Below are 15,022 nucleotides of genomic sequence, written 5' to 3'. Positions count from 1 at the left end.
CACAAATGGATGTGCTCGTACAGTGCCTTAGTGTAGGATTCTGCAGTCAAACGTCCAGATCCCGTCTGTGTGGGTGTTGTGATGTTTGTTACTTCTGACTTCAGTAGCATGAAGTTGGCTTTGGAGAAGTTTTTTTAAGGAGGTTTCCTTAATGGGGGGTGGGGGTGGGATGTGGATGTCAAAGGTGATTTGCTTATGGTCAGATCTGACCAATGAGGGGGTGACCACTGGTGTGGAGCATCTATCTCCCATGTTGGTAATGACCAGGTCTAGGATATTGGAGCCCCTGGTGGGACAATGGATTAGTTGATCCAGGGCGTTGGAATTTATGAATTTCAAAAACCATTGGGAAAAGGAGTTGGTACCCGAGTAGTTTTCTCAATTAATGGCAGGGTAGTTGAAATCACCCAGTATTAGGGTGTTTGGTTGTATCTTAATATTTTCCAGTATGTTTAGAAAGGTGTAGTGAGAATCTTGGGGCATGGGGGGGGGGGGGTCTGTAGCAAGCTACAATTTGGATTGCAGTCTTACCTAGTGGTAGTTGCACCTGGAGAATTTCAGATGCATTGTGTTGGGCAACTAGCCTGGAGGTGTGAATATCCTTGGTGAATATGGACACTCCTCTGCCTTTAGTGTTTCGGTCTTGGTTTTGTGGCTGAAAAGTGTGGTAAGAATTGTAGCCTGGTATTGCAGGGGTGCTCTCTGGAGCCTTGAACCAGGTCTCAGTTACTGCACAGATATTGATGTTTTCCATTTTTAGGAGTGCCTCAAGAGAGTGCATTTTGAGGTTTAGACTTCTAGCATTGAGTAGCATTACCTTCATATTTTGCCTGCTTGTATCTGTTATGGTGGTGGTTTTATCCTTTGAACCTTGCCTAAAAAAGGCACTATAGGGGTGGCAAGAGCTTTAGCCAGTAACCTGAATCCCAGGGGTGACAGGTGCAGACCATCTCTGGCAAAGCATCATGGTTTGTCGATCATGTCTTCCCAGGCAGACAAATACCGGATCTCCTTTGAATGACACCAGAAGCTTAGCCAATTGTTGAAGTCAATCATTTTGTCCTTATACTGTGATATCATATCTCCAAAATTCTTGGAAACAAAGTTAATCTGGACTCCAGATGATGTTTGAAAACAGATTGATAAGTGCTGGTTTGGCTGTGGGTTTAATGTTAAAGTCACTTGAGAACAATTAAGCAGGCAGGGTAGACTCTAGAGTTATTTTAACACACTGCCCATCCCCACTCAGGTTTTGTAGACAAACTCACATAATTAGTTATAAACTCCTATATCACCCAATAGATACCAAGCTGGCTCTTAGATAGGACCCAAGACGTTAGGATAGTGGAGTCTACCAGTCATGAGTGGTGTTTTTCAAGGCTCAGTTCTGTGTCTGCTTCTTTTTGGCACTTACTTCTCTGAAGTCAAGGTCAATGTCAGGGACCTCTGGCTGACCAACTTTGCTTTTAAATGCAAACTAAGCACAAGCATAGAATCCCCTAAGGACACAAATACCCTCCAGGGAGGCCTGACACAGACTAATAACTGGTGGCAGAACCATGATTTAAAACTCAATACCAAGAAATGCATAATGCTATCCTTTTGGGAATGTGGCTACCTCTGGAAGCTGCCACATACACCACTATGAGTAGACCCAATGGTCAGGGATTTGGAAATGCATGAAGATGCTAACCTGGAAATCATTCTATGTTGTGCAACTTATACACAAGGGTATGGCATCTAGGTCAAAGGATATCCTTGTTCCACTGTACCTGGCCCTCATCAGACCGATCATTGAGTACAACGTCCCCTTCAGGTTTTACCTGATCAGGCATAATCAAGTACTGGAGCATTCAAAGAGGTTCCTCACAAAAAGAATACAGAGTGTAAACAACATGTCCTACATGGACCACCTCAAAACCCTATTCCTATACACAGTCAACCTACAGACTGCTGAAAGATGATCTATACCTGGTCTACAAAGTATCCACTGATCCCACTCTGATGGACCCAATGCACATCCACAAAACAAATAGCATCAGAATTATCCAATCTAGGGATGTAAACCTCATCTACAACACAAATAGGACATGTTGGAGAAACAGCCTTTCCATCCACATAAAACAGAGTTTTACCCAAACCCAATTCAAGAGTAACTTGGACTATTGGATGGGGAATTGGAAATTTACCCCTAGTCTGACACCTAGGTATTTAGTAGACAGAGGCAGGCTGTAAATGCTTGACCACCCATGCCCAAGCCATATACACACACACACACACACACACACACACACACACACACACACACACACACACACATGTGTGTGTGTGTGTGTGTGTGTATGTGTATATAAATATATATATATATATACACATATATATATATATATATATATATATATATATATATATATATATATATACACACGTGTGTGTGTGTGTGTGTGTGTGTGTGTGTGTGTGTGTGTGTGTACATATACCCCTTAAAATAACCTTGTAGTATCAAAACTTGTCAGATATATTTGGGAAGCATGGCTAGGCTTCAAAAGGTCCACTGGGGTCATTAGCCTAGTAATCACTTATGAACTTATGAACATATGGATTTCACCTATTTCATTCAGTTGATGTCAGACCTCCAGGTAGCTTATCACAGCCTTTTGTGTACTGTCAATGTCAAATTACTGTACACCAGGGGCGGCTCGTGGCATAGGGCTGCCGGACTGCAGCCCCCTCAAAAAGAAAAAAAGAAAGAAAAAGAAATGAAAAAATAAAAAAGATATTTTTTTAAAATTCGCGGACTTCGCGCAGCATGCGCAGTCGGCTTATCGGTCTGTCGCACATGCTCAGGCAGGGCAGCCGCCCCCATAGGGGACACAGGAGCGTCTGTGCACTTTACAGTGCACAGACCCGCCAGGATTATGGGACGTCCGGACTGCAAGAGGAGCAGCAGGGACTCGGGACAGTGCCTCAGGGATCAAGGAGCATGTGGATCTCGCGGGTCTTCAGTATTTGGCGGGAAGGATGTATGGATTGTATGGAATGGACGTTAACTCTGGATGTATTCATTCAGGATTCAGGTAAGGTGCCTTTCAATTTACAATGTTTATTTTTCTTTGTGTATGGTGCTTGTGCTTTACTGGAGTTTGTGTATGGTGCTTGTGCTTTACTGGAGAGTGTGTGTGTGTGTGTGTGTGTGTGTGAAAATGCCCCAGGTGCTTATGGTGGTGTGGTAGGGAATGCCTCAGGCTTGAACCCTGTACCCTGTATGCAGGTGTTAAAGACTTGAGTTCCCTACCCACCACCATTTGTAAAAATTTCAGATTTTTACCTCATATTTGATCTGATCTGTTCCTCATAATATCTGTGGTTTGTAAATGTTGTAATGCTTGATATTTGATGGTGTAGTAGTAGCATTGTTGCCTCACAGCTGCAGGTTCTTGGGTTTGATTCTTGGCTGGGGTTCCTTCTTTGTGGGGTCTGTATCTTCTCCCTGTGTTTGTGTGGGTTTGCTTTTGTGCCTCCCATGTTACAAAGACATGTCTGCATTATTTCTTCCTGGGCCTCCGCTGAAAATTTGTTTATTTGTTCCAAGTCAGACTGTCCTGATTAAAAAATGTTAAATAAAATTGATAGGCATTTGAATTTCAGACTTAAGGGTTTCTGAATGTTTAATTCCTGCGTATTTGATGGTGCAGTGGTAGTATTGTTGCCTCACAGCTATAGGTTTTCTGGTTTGATTCTTGGTTGGGGTGGCTTCTGTGTGGAGTCTGCATCTCCTGCCTGTGTTTGTGTGGATTTGCTCTGGTGCCCTGCCATTTTACAAAGATGTGTCTGCAGTTTTAATCCCTGCCTCTGCTGAAAATTGTTTTGTTCTGTCCGCAGTAAATTTGACAGGCATTTGAATTTCAGACTTCAGGTTTCTGAATGTTTAATTCCTTGCAGATTTGATGGTGCAGTGGTAGTATTGTTGCCTCACAGCTATAGGTTTTCTGGTTTGATTCTTGGTTGGGGTGGCTTCTGTCTGCATCTTCTCCCTGTATTTGTGTGGATTTGCTCTGGTGCCCTGCCATTTTGCAAAGACGTGTCTGCAGTATTAATCCCTGCATCTCTGCTGAAAATTGTTTTGTTCTGTCCGCAGTAAAATTGACAGGCATTTGAATTTCAGACTTCAGGTTTCTGAATGTTTGATTCCTTGCAGATTTGATGGTGCAGTGGTAGTATTGTTGCCTCACAGCTATAGGTTTTCTGGTTTGATTCTTGGTTGGGGTGGCTTCTGTGTGAGTCTGCATCTCCTCCATGTGTTTGTGTGGATTTGCTCTGGTGCCCTGCCATTTTACAAAGACGTGTCTGCAGTTTTAATCCCTGCTGAAAATTGGTTTTGTTCTGTCCGCAGTAAAATTGACAGGCATTTGAATTTCAGACTTCAGGTTTCTGAATGTTTAATTCCTTGCATAATTGATGGTGCGGTGGTAGTATTGTTGCCTCACAGCTATAGGTTTTCTGGTTTGATTCTTGGTTGGGGTGGCTTCTGTTTGGAGTCTGCATCTCCTGCCTGTGTTTGTGTGGATTTGCTCTGATGCCCTGCCATTTTACAAAGACGTGTCTGCAGTATTAATCCCTCTGCTGAAAATTGTTTTGTTCTGTCCGCAGTAGAATTGACCGCATTTGAATTTCAAACTTCATGTTCTTCAGAATACATAGTAGCACAACCTTTTTCTAGCAATTTTCTAAGTTTATAAGATGAATATTTTAAATTTGTCCCTATTTTTGGGACTGTATTCCCCATTATTGGCTTCCAGGTTTTTGTGCTAAGGTTGACAGCTATGGCAAGAACTGAATTCACTGAATATGGACTGTAGAATTGTGCATATTTACTGATAAAGGTGCACTGTAGAATTGTGCATATTTACTGATAATGGTGGACTGTAGAATTGTGCATATTTACTAATAATGGTGGACTGTGGAATTGTGCATATTTACTAATAATGGTGGACTGTAGAATTGTGTATATTTACTAATAATGGTGGACTGTGGAAGTCTGAGTAGACTTTTTTATGATAAATGTTCTCAACTGGGCAGTTTATTATGGGTGCATATGTTTTGTTTCATTGCTTACTGGAAAAATGTTCAAAACAAATTTAAAACACCCTCTAACAAGTGTACTGTATTGTACAAGGAATATAATTTTAGTACAATGAGGAAGGTGTATCAAAGAGCACATGTATGTTTCATATGCAAGGGGCCTATGATTCGAAAACAGCCCAAAATTAATCTTTATCTGCCACTGGCAAAATGTATTTTCTTTGAATGTGGGTTTCAATGAATGTGAGTTTCAAGGGCAGAGAAGTTTTAATGCTAAGTTTTCATTGTGAGACTGCATTGCTTTGTTTAACAGATTACTTAATGTTTGTGCTGTAAAATACAAAATAAAACTTTCAAATGAAGTCCAATCATTGAAGTAAAGCAGTATGCACATTAGTGTTTATGGTAAATGGAGTGAAATAGCCAAGTAATGGTTAATTGGAATGGCTGCAGAGGCTCCAGTTCAACCATTATTTTGTCAGGGGGCAGCAAACTCAGACAGGCCCAGCTGAACTATACCTCCCAACTGTCCAGATTTTCAAAGAATGAATAGATTTTGCTTCTTATTTTTGGTTTGTTGTTCATAAAATTTGTAGTTTTAATTCCTAAATGATTTGCCAGAAGTCACTAAATAATAAGTTTCAGACTTCATAACCTTCATAAAATGCATGTTAAAGTAAGAGCCGTTCTATCAACTGTCTCAATTTATACAAGAGCAATTTTAGTACTGTTTATATGTGCCCCAATATATTTGGCCTTGTTCAGATTTACTGCATTAACAGGTTGAGAGGTACATGCAAATAAATTGCTTTATAGAATTAGGCATAGCCAACCTCTCAACTGTCCCCAATTTTGGCTCAAAATGTTGCTCTTCCCCTAATAATCCCTCCAAAAATAGCAATTTTGGAAGAAAACATGGAGGGTTTACAATTAAGAAATAACTGTAATAATCAAAGTTATAGATTACTTGAAATGCATGTAGATTCTTTTATTTTGTCAGCTGCTCAAGGTAGCAGTACTAATATTAAAGTGTCCCTTCTTTGACAGGTAGAAGCTGTATTGTGTGTCTATTTTATATTTTTGCATCACATTTTTGGTCCATTTTTCATAAAATTGTGTTTTTGGCAAATTAGTGACAAATCACTAAAGACTGAAGTTAGAAAATGACAGACATTTGAGTTTCAGATTTTATACCCTTCAGAAAATTCATACTAATGCAAGACCTATTCTATTATCTTTCTAAGTTTATTAGAGCAATATTTAAAAATTGTCCTTCTTGTTGTGCCTTTGTCCCACTTCTGTGTATGGCTTTGTCCAGATTTCTTGCTCTTGAAGTTGAGAGGTATGACAAATGTGTCAGGGCCATCACAGTCAGCCAGAGAGATTTCAAATTGTGACATGCTTGTTGCACCCCACTCCCCATGTAGTGACTCTGGATGTGTCCAAGCAAGGCAAGGAGTAGTTGTATCTACCTTGGATGGGGAGGACACACTGCATAAGTACTACAGTGGCTTTTCATCTGTCCTTGATTTTGCAGAATGGTCTGGTTTCTGTCATATTTTTGTACTGTTGATTTATGCTTATTACTCAAAGTGCCTGTTGCTCTGTGTTTAAGTAGCAATGCTTTAATGACCATAAGGTAAGCTTGTCTGACATCGTAAGATGCAAGTAAGCTTTAATAAGCATACTGTTAAAGAATTGCCAACATTGAAAGCCTTTCTGTTGTTGCCATGCAGAGAATACTTGACTAGATAATGTATAAGCCTTGGGTATTAAAGGACAGGATTCCATTATTTTAAAAGCTCATTACACTTGTTGGAGACTTCCAGTCATCTCTACAGGCTTTACCCGTAAACTAAACAGAATGCCAATCATGTGTGGTCCATAACCTGTACAGTAATCCTTTAAGCAATGTATCTTGAGCTTGTTTCTTGTTTGCTTTTCATTTTTACTTTTATCATGTTTTCCCCATGAAACGTTGTCAGGCAGCAGGTCTTTTTGGATAAGAAACATTTTACAAGTGGGGCATCACATAGATTTCTACTTTCAGCATGTTGCTTGGTACTTTAATAAAGCTGAATATATTATAATTAGAACTGCAGTGCAAGGAGAAGTAGTTTGAGTTGAGTGCTTCTGGTTTTTCTTATACTTGATTTTGACTGGCATTCCAGTAATGTATTTAAAAGTAATTTATTTTTTCATGCCTCACAACCTTTTGTTTCCATCTAGATATTAAGTAAGCTGTCATGCAGCCAATGCATTGAAATATTTTTATTCTTCTACACTTATTTTTGTCTTGATTGGACTTTCATAATGATGGTTTGCCACCCAGGGCAGCGTATTTAATTAAAGTTAGTTTTTTTGTGGTTTTGTGCATAGCTCCTCCCCTTTATGGTTGACCACACCCCTTCCCTTTGACCCCGCCCATTCAGCGTCTCCTGCAGCCCCCCTGTGATTTGAAGTCACCAGCCGCCACTGCTGTACACTTATATACCTCATAAGGTTGGTTTGAAAGCCATCAAGTATTGCTAAGACATGGCAGATTTATACACTTTTGAATTTAATGACTTTTTGTTATACCTGGTAGAAATCATTCTCACCAAGAATGATTTTTTTTTTATTTGTAAGGACACCTGCTGTTTGCTCTTACAGTGTACAACTATGGTGGCATGCTTTGCCTTAATTTATGCAAATATGTTTTGGGGTTTATCTGAATGTACATATAATTACAATATTAATAATAATCTTTTTTAACACACATTAACATGTAGATGATCTGGGATGGCCCTAGGCAAATGTTACAGGACTTTGTTTGCTTCTTGAATTCAACTGATTTTCATAGGTTCATAGGTTCATAGATTAGTACTAAGCTAACTGCCCTTGCGAGCCATTTTAAGCCTAGCCAATTATCCCTTGTGAGACTCAAACCCTACACCTTGCGTTTGTAAGGCAAACACCTTAACCATTAGGCCACCCTCCCAACCCTAATAATCCACACAAATCACCCAGTCCGGCACACTGGTATCAGAAGGATTTCTTGAGCTATAATTATCAGCCTCATGCAAGAGAACCTGCACACGGACTCCATTAGTGAATGTATAAGCATGATTGAATTGTTAGAGCTAAGCTTCAGGAGGATGATACTCCCAGAAACAGTTTGTTATGTTACTCTAATAGAAACAGAACTACACGTGTTTCTGATAGCCTCCGGTTTACCTTTGGCACAAACTCTAAGGAGAGCTTAGGATCAAAAAACTCTAAGGAGATCTTAGGATCATAGGAGATACCAGGTAGCTGAGTCTTGCAGCCATTTACATCTTGCCAATATAGAATTTTAGGCTGCACTCTTTTTTTCAGATAGGTGATAGGCCAGTCAAGCCCAGGGTGTGTTTGAGAGTATCCATGCAATCCTCCAGGTTCTGTATGAAAGGAGATAGGCTATCATACTAACTAATTTACAGAGTGGGGGGGGGTCTGTTCCAGAGGTGGGGGAGGCACAGCATGATGAATCTCTCTTTGTTCATCATGTTTTACTATTCTGCTGGTGAAGATTTAGATCCCTGTTTCTGGTATTATTGAACCTATTTGATTTGTGGAGATGCAAGGGATCCTGAAACATTAGTCCCCCTTGGCATGGAAGGCAAAGCAAAGATCACCATTCAGGAGTCTATAAAATACTGACTAAAGAGACAGTGTTTCCAGCCTTTCCTGATAGGTTAGGGTTTCAGCGATTTCTTAATCAGTAACCTCTTTGGTCTTTACAGTTGTTTGATATGTCTAGTGAGGTACATCCTGAAGGGGGTGATGTATAATGATGAATATAAAGGAACAATGATCTTTTTAGATCTATATGTTATTTTCTTGCCAGTAGAAGTACTTCTTGACTACTGTCATCTCATGATGATCAAAGGAGAGGGAATTATCAATCCATGTCCCAAGGTCCCCAACAAAATTCTCATTATGAAATGAGGTATTGACTATGCTGTTATGGGAGGGAGGGAATGTCTACAAAATGTAGTGATACTGCATTTTTGGCATTTAATTTCATCCCAATTTTAGCATATCAGGTATTTATGAATAGAAGTTCCTGTTGAAGGGTTTTTGTGTCAGGAGGAGACTTGACTGTGACTCTCTGTAGTCATCTGCAAGCCTCTTTAGTCAGAGGTCCTGGTTTTTGGTCTGTAGATCAGAAAAGTAAATGCCGAATAGGAGTTCTACTAACACTGAGCCCTGTAGGATACCATTAGTCATCTTCATACTCCCTGATGAGACAACTGACAGCCCCACTGAGTGGATTCTATGTTTTAGCCACTTTGATATCCATCTAACCATAGGTTCATAGGTTCATAGGTTGGTACTAGGCTATCAGCCCTAGGGCCTATACAAGCCTAGCCATAACAATTCCCTGGCTATTTCTTCCCACACTATTTACTTCCCTGGACCCTTGTCTAGCAGGGCGACTGACGTGATCCCTGGGGTTAACCACATAGAAATCTGCTTTAATGTGTTGTTTACTAACTATTCTAGCATGTGGAAAGGTGTCAAATGTCATGACCAGGTCAATAGCCTGAGTTATCCTCTTGAATAAGTAAACTAGATTCAATAGACAGGATCTATACTTGACAAAACTAAACTACTGCAGATCTAGTCTGATGAGATTTTATATTGTAGTTGATCGGGTCTGTTACAATATGCTTCACAGCTTTGCAAATTAGACTCATCAGGCTAATGAGCCTATACGTCCATGGGGCAATTAGTTGGACCATCTTTATGGACTCACATCAATACTGGCAAATGCTCAGATCTCAGAGACAAAGCTTGATCAAAAACATCATCCTCTATGAGACCAGCTGTTTCCTCACGAGGTGGGCTCACTAAGCCTTTATCTATTTATTTACAAGCAGGTTTGAAAGATATGTTATATGCTGTGCCTAGCTTTATTAAAGACCTCAGAGGTTTTCTGAAACAACTGTATGCTTAGTATGAAATAAAATGCAGAGATATCTTTGTTTTTAATTGTGACCCTGGATGTGAACTCTCTGTTCACAGTGATACCTGATTCTTATCGGATAGAAGTAATAAGAAAACTTTTGGCACTTAAAACTGATAAAGATGCAATGTTTATAAAGATTGCAAGTTATTTACTGGATGTTGTATTATTAAATAATGCATTCAATTTCAAAGGTGACTATTACTTACAAAAACAGGAGTAGCTGTGGGAACCCCTTTAGCAAAACCTATACAAATTTGGTCATGCATATTTTGGAGAGTGAATATATATTTAGTGATAAAGGTTGATTTTAGTCTAGAATTCTGTTCCATAAGAGATTTGTTGATATTTTTATGCTGGGGGGGGGGGGGGGTTATTGAATTGAATTTATATAGACTTGTGAAATATATGACAAACACTTTTGGTTTCCTAGGAGTTAAGGTCACAGCCTCAGTACAAGTGATTGAGTTTGTGGATATTAAAGTATCCAAAACAGTTAGTGGAAGACCGGATACTTCCATTTTCACAAAATAGGTTAAAAAGAATACACGTGCAACACATACCTCACAAAGCCAGTGTGCCGAACAGTCACAGCCCTTAAGACTAAACAACACACCTGATACACTTGTAATAGGTGACGCTATCGTCAGGCACACTGACATCCCACTCACCAGGCTGAACAAGGAGAGGGTCACGGTGAGCAGCCTGTCGGGCGCTAGGATCTGCCACATAACACAAGCACTCAGGTCACTCCAAGGCAAGTACAAATATGACTCAGTCATTGTCCATGCTGGTGTGAATGACCTGAGACATACCTCCCTGGACTACATGAAAAGAGACATAAAGGAGCTCTCTGAGCATGTAGCCCAGGCCGGTATGACCCTGACATTGAGTAGCATCTTACCCTTACCAAGAATGATGCCACAATATGAAGACAAGATGATCAATTTCAACAATTGGCTTAAGTACTGGTGTCATTCAAAGGGGATCCAATGCCTGTCAGCTTGGGATGATATGCTCGACAAGCCACGATGCTTCGCTAGGGACGGCTTGCACCTGTCACCCCTGGGCTTTCGGATATTAGCAAAGGCTCTTGCTACCCCCATAGTGCCTTTTTAGGCAAGGCTCAAAAGACAAACCCACCTCCATAGGTATCACAAGGGATAAGAAACTAAGAGTAATGCTACTCAATGCCAGAAGTCTAAACCTCAAGATGCACGCACTCGAAACTCTCCTTAGCATGGAGAACATCGATATCTGTGCAGTAACAGAAACCTGGTTCAGGGCTCCCGAGAGCACCCCAGCACTACCAGGTTATACCTCATACCATGCTTTTCGGCCCCAAAACTTGGACCGAACCACAAAAGGAGGGGGAGTATCAATATTCATTAAAGATACCCACACCTCCAGGTTGGTGGCAAAGCACGAAGCATCAGAGACTATCCATGTGCAACTAACAGTGGGTAAAACTGCCTTCCAGTTTATAGTCTGCTACAGACCACCCTCCCAAACCCAGGAACCCCACTCGGCCTTCCTGAGAACACTGGAAAATATGAAGGTCTCTCCAAACACCATTATATTGGGCGACTTCAACTACCCAAACATAGCCTGGGAGCATTACTCTAGCTCCAACACCCTAGCCCAAAGGTTCCTAGAATTTATAAACTCAAATGCTATGGAACAACTTGTTACCACTCCCACAAGAGGGGAAAACATACTGGACCTGATCATCACCAACATGGGGACTCTATGCTCCAGACCAGAAGTGTATCCCTCACTGGTAAGATCAGACCATAAACTAATCTCACTGGATATTCACATCCCAACCCCACCCCCTGCCCAGAAAACCACAGTGAAAAATGTCTCTAAAGAAAATTTCACACTCCTCAAAACCGAGGTGGAATCCTTCAAAGCCCCTGAGCCTGTGGAAAATACGGCCCAGACCGCAGAATCCTTTATAAACGCATTCTATGAACACCTTCAGGAATGCATGGATCATGCGATCCCAAATAAAACCAAGATCCAATCCTCCAAAGGCAGACGTCCTGTCTGGTGGACCCCAGCCATAAACAAACTATACAATAGAGCAAAATCCCAAAAAGGGAAGGCATCACTGATCAGTATTAGCAAAAAACTACGGGCACTCATAAAATTGTCTAAGGTCAGCTTCGAGAGAAAAATTGCACAGGACACTAAGGATAATCACAAGGCTTTCTTTAGTTATGTTAGAACCTGGGTGGTAATTCCCAGCTATGCTCAGAATTAGTCCAAAATGACAAAAAATACACTGAACCCACAGACATTGCCAACATCCTAGCTGACAGGTTCAGCGCAAACTTCTCCCCTCCCACCAAAAGGGCAAATATCTATCCCAGCAGAGTGCTGCCCCTGACATCTCAGATGCTCAGGTAAGGACAGCACTCTCCAAAGCAAAAAACACAGCATCAATGGGACCAGACGGTGTCCCGGGCTGCGTCCTACATGAACTCCAAGAAGAGCTAAACCCAAACATAAAACTACTGTTCAGTCTCACCCTTACTACAGGATATGTGTCCAAAGAGTGGCGTACAGCAACAGTGGTCCCTCTCTATAAAGGTGGTGCCTCAACGGATCCTGGAAACTATAAGCCTGACTAGCTTGGTCTGCAAAGCTATGGAAAGGATCATCATGGACCTCATAAATAAAGATATTGGGGACCTACAGACACTGGATCCTACTCAGTTCGGCTTTGTTAAGGGCAGATCCTGCCTCTTAAACCTGGTTGATTTCTTTGAAACAGTCACCAAGGCGATTGACGAGGAGAAGGTGGTCCACACAGCCTACCTGGACCTCGCAAAAGCCTTCGATACAATACCCCACTCGGGCATTATAGATAAGCTCACCAGCTTAAATATAAACCCCTGTGTCACTAGATGGATTGAAAACTGGCTCAAGGACAGAACCCACATGGTTAGAATTGCTGGAGCCATGTCAGACTCCAAACCAGTTACAAGTGGTGTCCCACAAGGCTCAGTCCTGGGACCTCTCTTGTTCGGTATATATTTCTCGGAGGTACAGGCCAACATGGAAGGACTGTGGCTGACCAAGTTCGCAGATGACTGCAAACTGGGCACCATAATCGACTCTCCAGCCGACACAAGCATCCTCCAAAAGGGCCTCATAGAAACAAACAACTGGTGCCAGAGCCATGGCCTCAAGCTAAATGCCAAAAAGTGTATAGTCATCCCCTTTGGCAAACCAAAGTGCCCACAAATTACCACATAGGTGGTAATCCATTAAGTACAGAAGAAGTAATTAGGGACCTGGGGACCCAAGTTGATAGCAATCTCTCATTTGACAACCACATGGCCAAAGTGGTTAGAAAAACATTTTATATAGCCCACCTAATCATGAAAGGATTCACATCTAGATCAGGGAGGTCATCGTGCCTCTTTACTCATCCCTCATCAGGCCTATAATTGAGTACAATGCCCCTTTTGGGATGTACCTTACCAGACACCTGCAGCAACTGGAAAGACCCCAAAAGTACCTCACCAAGAGGATCAAAGGGCTCAAACAGATGCCATATGCTGCCCGGTTAAAGAAACTCCAGCTCTACTCAGTGGCATACCGCCTGTTCAGAGGCGATCTGTGCCTGATGTATAAAGCCATGTCCAACCCGGAATTAATGGACATGCTGCACCTCAGAAAATCCAAATCCCATCGAGCTACACGCTCGAGAGACTTGAACCTCAGCACTGAAATAAATAGGACATGCTGGAGGGACAGATTCATAACCCAGAGGCTCCCTTCACTCTGGAATAAAATCCCAGTCCAGGTTAGGCAGAGTCCCTCATTGACTCTCTTCAAGAGGAATCTTGATGAGTGGATGGGAGATCATAGGTTTACCCCGGGTATCACTTCTGTGTCACTGTTAGACAGAGGCACAGTATACTAACCTCGAAAAAGGGCATAGCAAAATAAATTTAAAATGGGTGGCGAAAGCCAAACACATTCTGGCTAGGCTTATAAATGCCCTAGGGCAGATAGCCTAGTATGAACCTATGAACCTATATTTATATAGGCACAGTATGCACCCCAATTTTATTTTTACAAATATTTTGAAGATTCATATGTTAAGTGTTAATAGTTTGAATAAAGAAGATATTATGTTTGAACAACAATTAAATGATATGGCTGGAGGCTTCTTGGATAGAAGTTATTCTCCTCTAGAAGTGGATGATGTAAAGCAAGCTGTGATAGATAAGAGAAGTAATAGAGAGGGTCCAATTTTTCCTAATAGGGTCCTTATGCAGCATAATTCAGCTGAAATAGCCAACACATATATAAGATATGTTTTAACATATAATAAACTCTCAGGAGGTGTAAAAGGAATAACAGAGAAGCATTGATATGTACTTTCTAGTATAAAAGCAAGAAATAACATTATTCCTATAAGACCTTTTAGTTACAGGAGAAAAATGTTATCAAACAAATGTTATGTTATAAGGAACAAAGAAATGTAAGTCATATAAGGTTTAGTCATTGAAAGGAAATGCATCCCACCACAAATGTAGTTTCTATAAATTTATTTATAGAAACAAGTGCTTTCATCCACCGCTGCTAAAAATTTTGTTCTTTCTGTGTTTTATGATTATGACAGTGAGAATGTTCTGTATATTGCTCTTTGTGAAGCTTGCACACTGTTCTATATAGCTAAGACTAACAGAAAATTGAAGAAAAGGCTACATCAGCATCAATATGATATTAAAAAAAGTGAGCAGAATGCATTAAGTAAGCATATCATGAAAAGAGAACAACATAAATTTAAGTATAATGTTCTGTGGGTTATTAAATGGAATGTACGTGGGGCTGGTATACTAACATCCTCTGGAGTATAAGTAGATCTGTAGATTTAGGGCAGATAAGTGTCCTGGTTTAAATGAGGCAGTGTCTTTAAAACACAGACCT

The 15,022-nt window shown here is 40.9% G+C and overlaps 1 protein-coding gene across 1 annotated transcript in view; it reads left to right on the top strand.

Moving 5' to 3' along the window:
* The window catches only part of CHCHD6 (coiled-coil-helix-coiled-coil-helix domain containing 6), a 3,644,424-nt gene that overhangs the window by 304,942 nt on the left and 3,324,460 nt on the right, over positions 1 to 15,022 (top strand). The window lies entirely within an intron of this gene.

The sequence above is a fragment of the Protopterus annectens genome, chromosome 7.part1 (assembly GCF_019279795.1).
Source record: "Protopterus annectens isolate FY-2018-M chromosome 7.part1, PAN1.0, whole genome shotgun sequence".
NCBI classification, from domain to species: Eukaryota; Metazoa; Chordata; order Ceratodontiformes; family Protopteridae; genus Protopterus; species Protopterus annectens.
The sequence above is the reverse complement of the archived record's forward strand: the minus strand, read 5'-3'. Positions and strand labels throughout refer to the sequence as shown.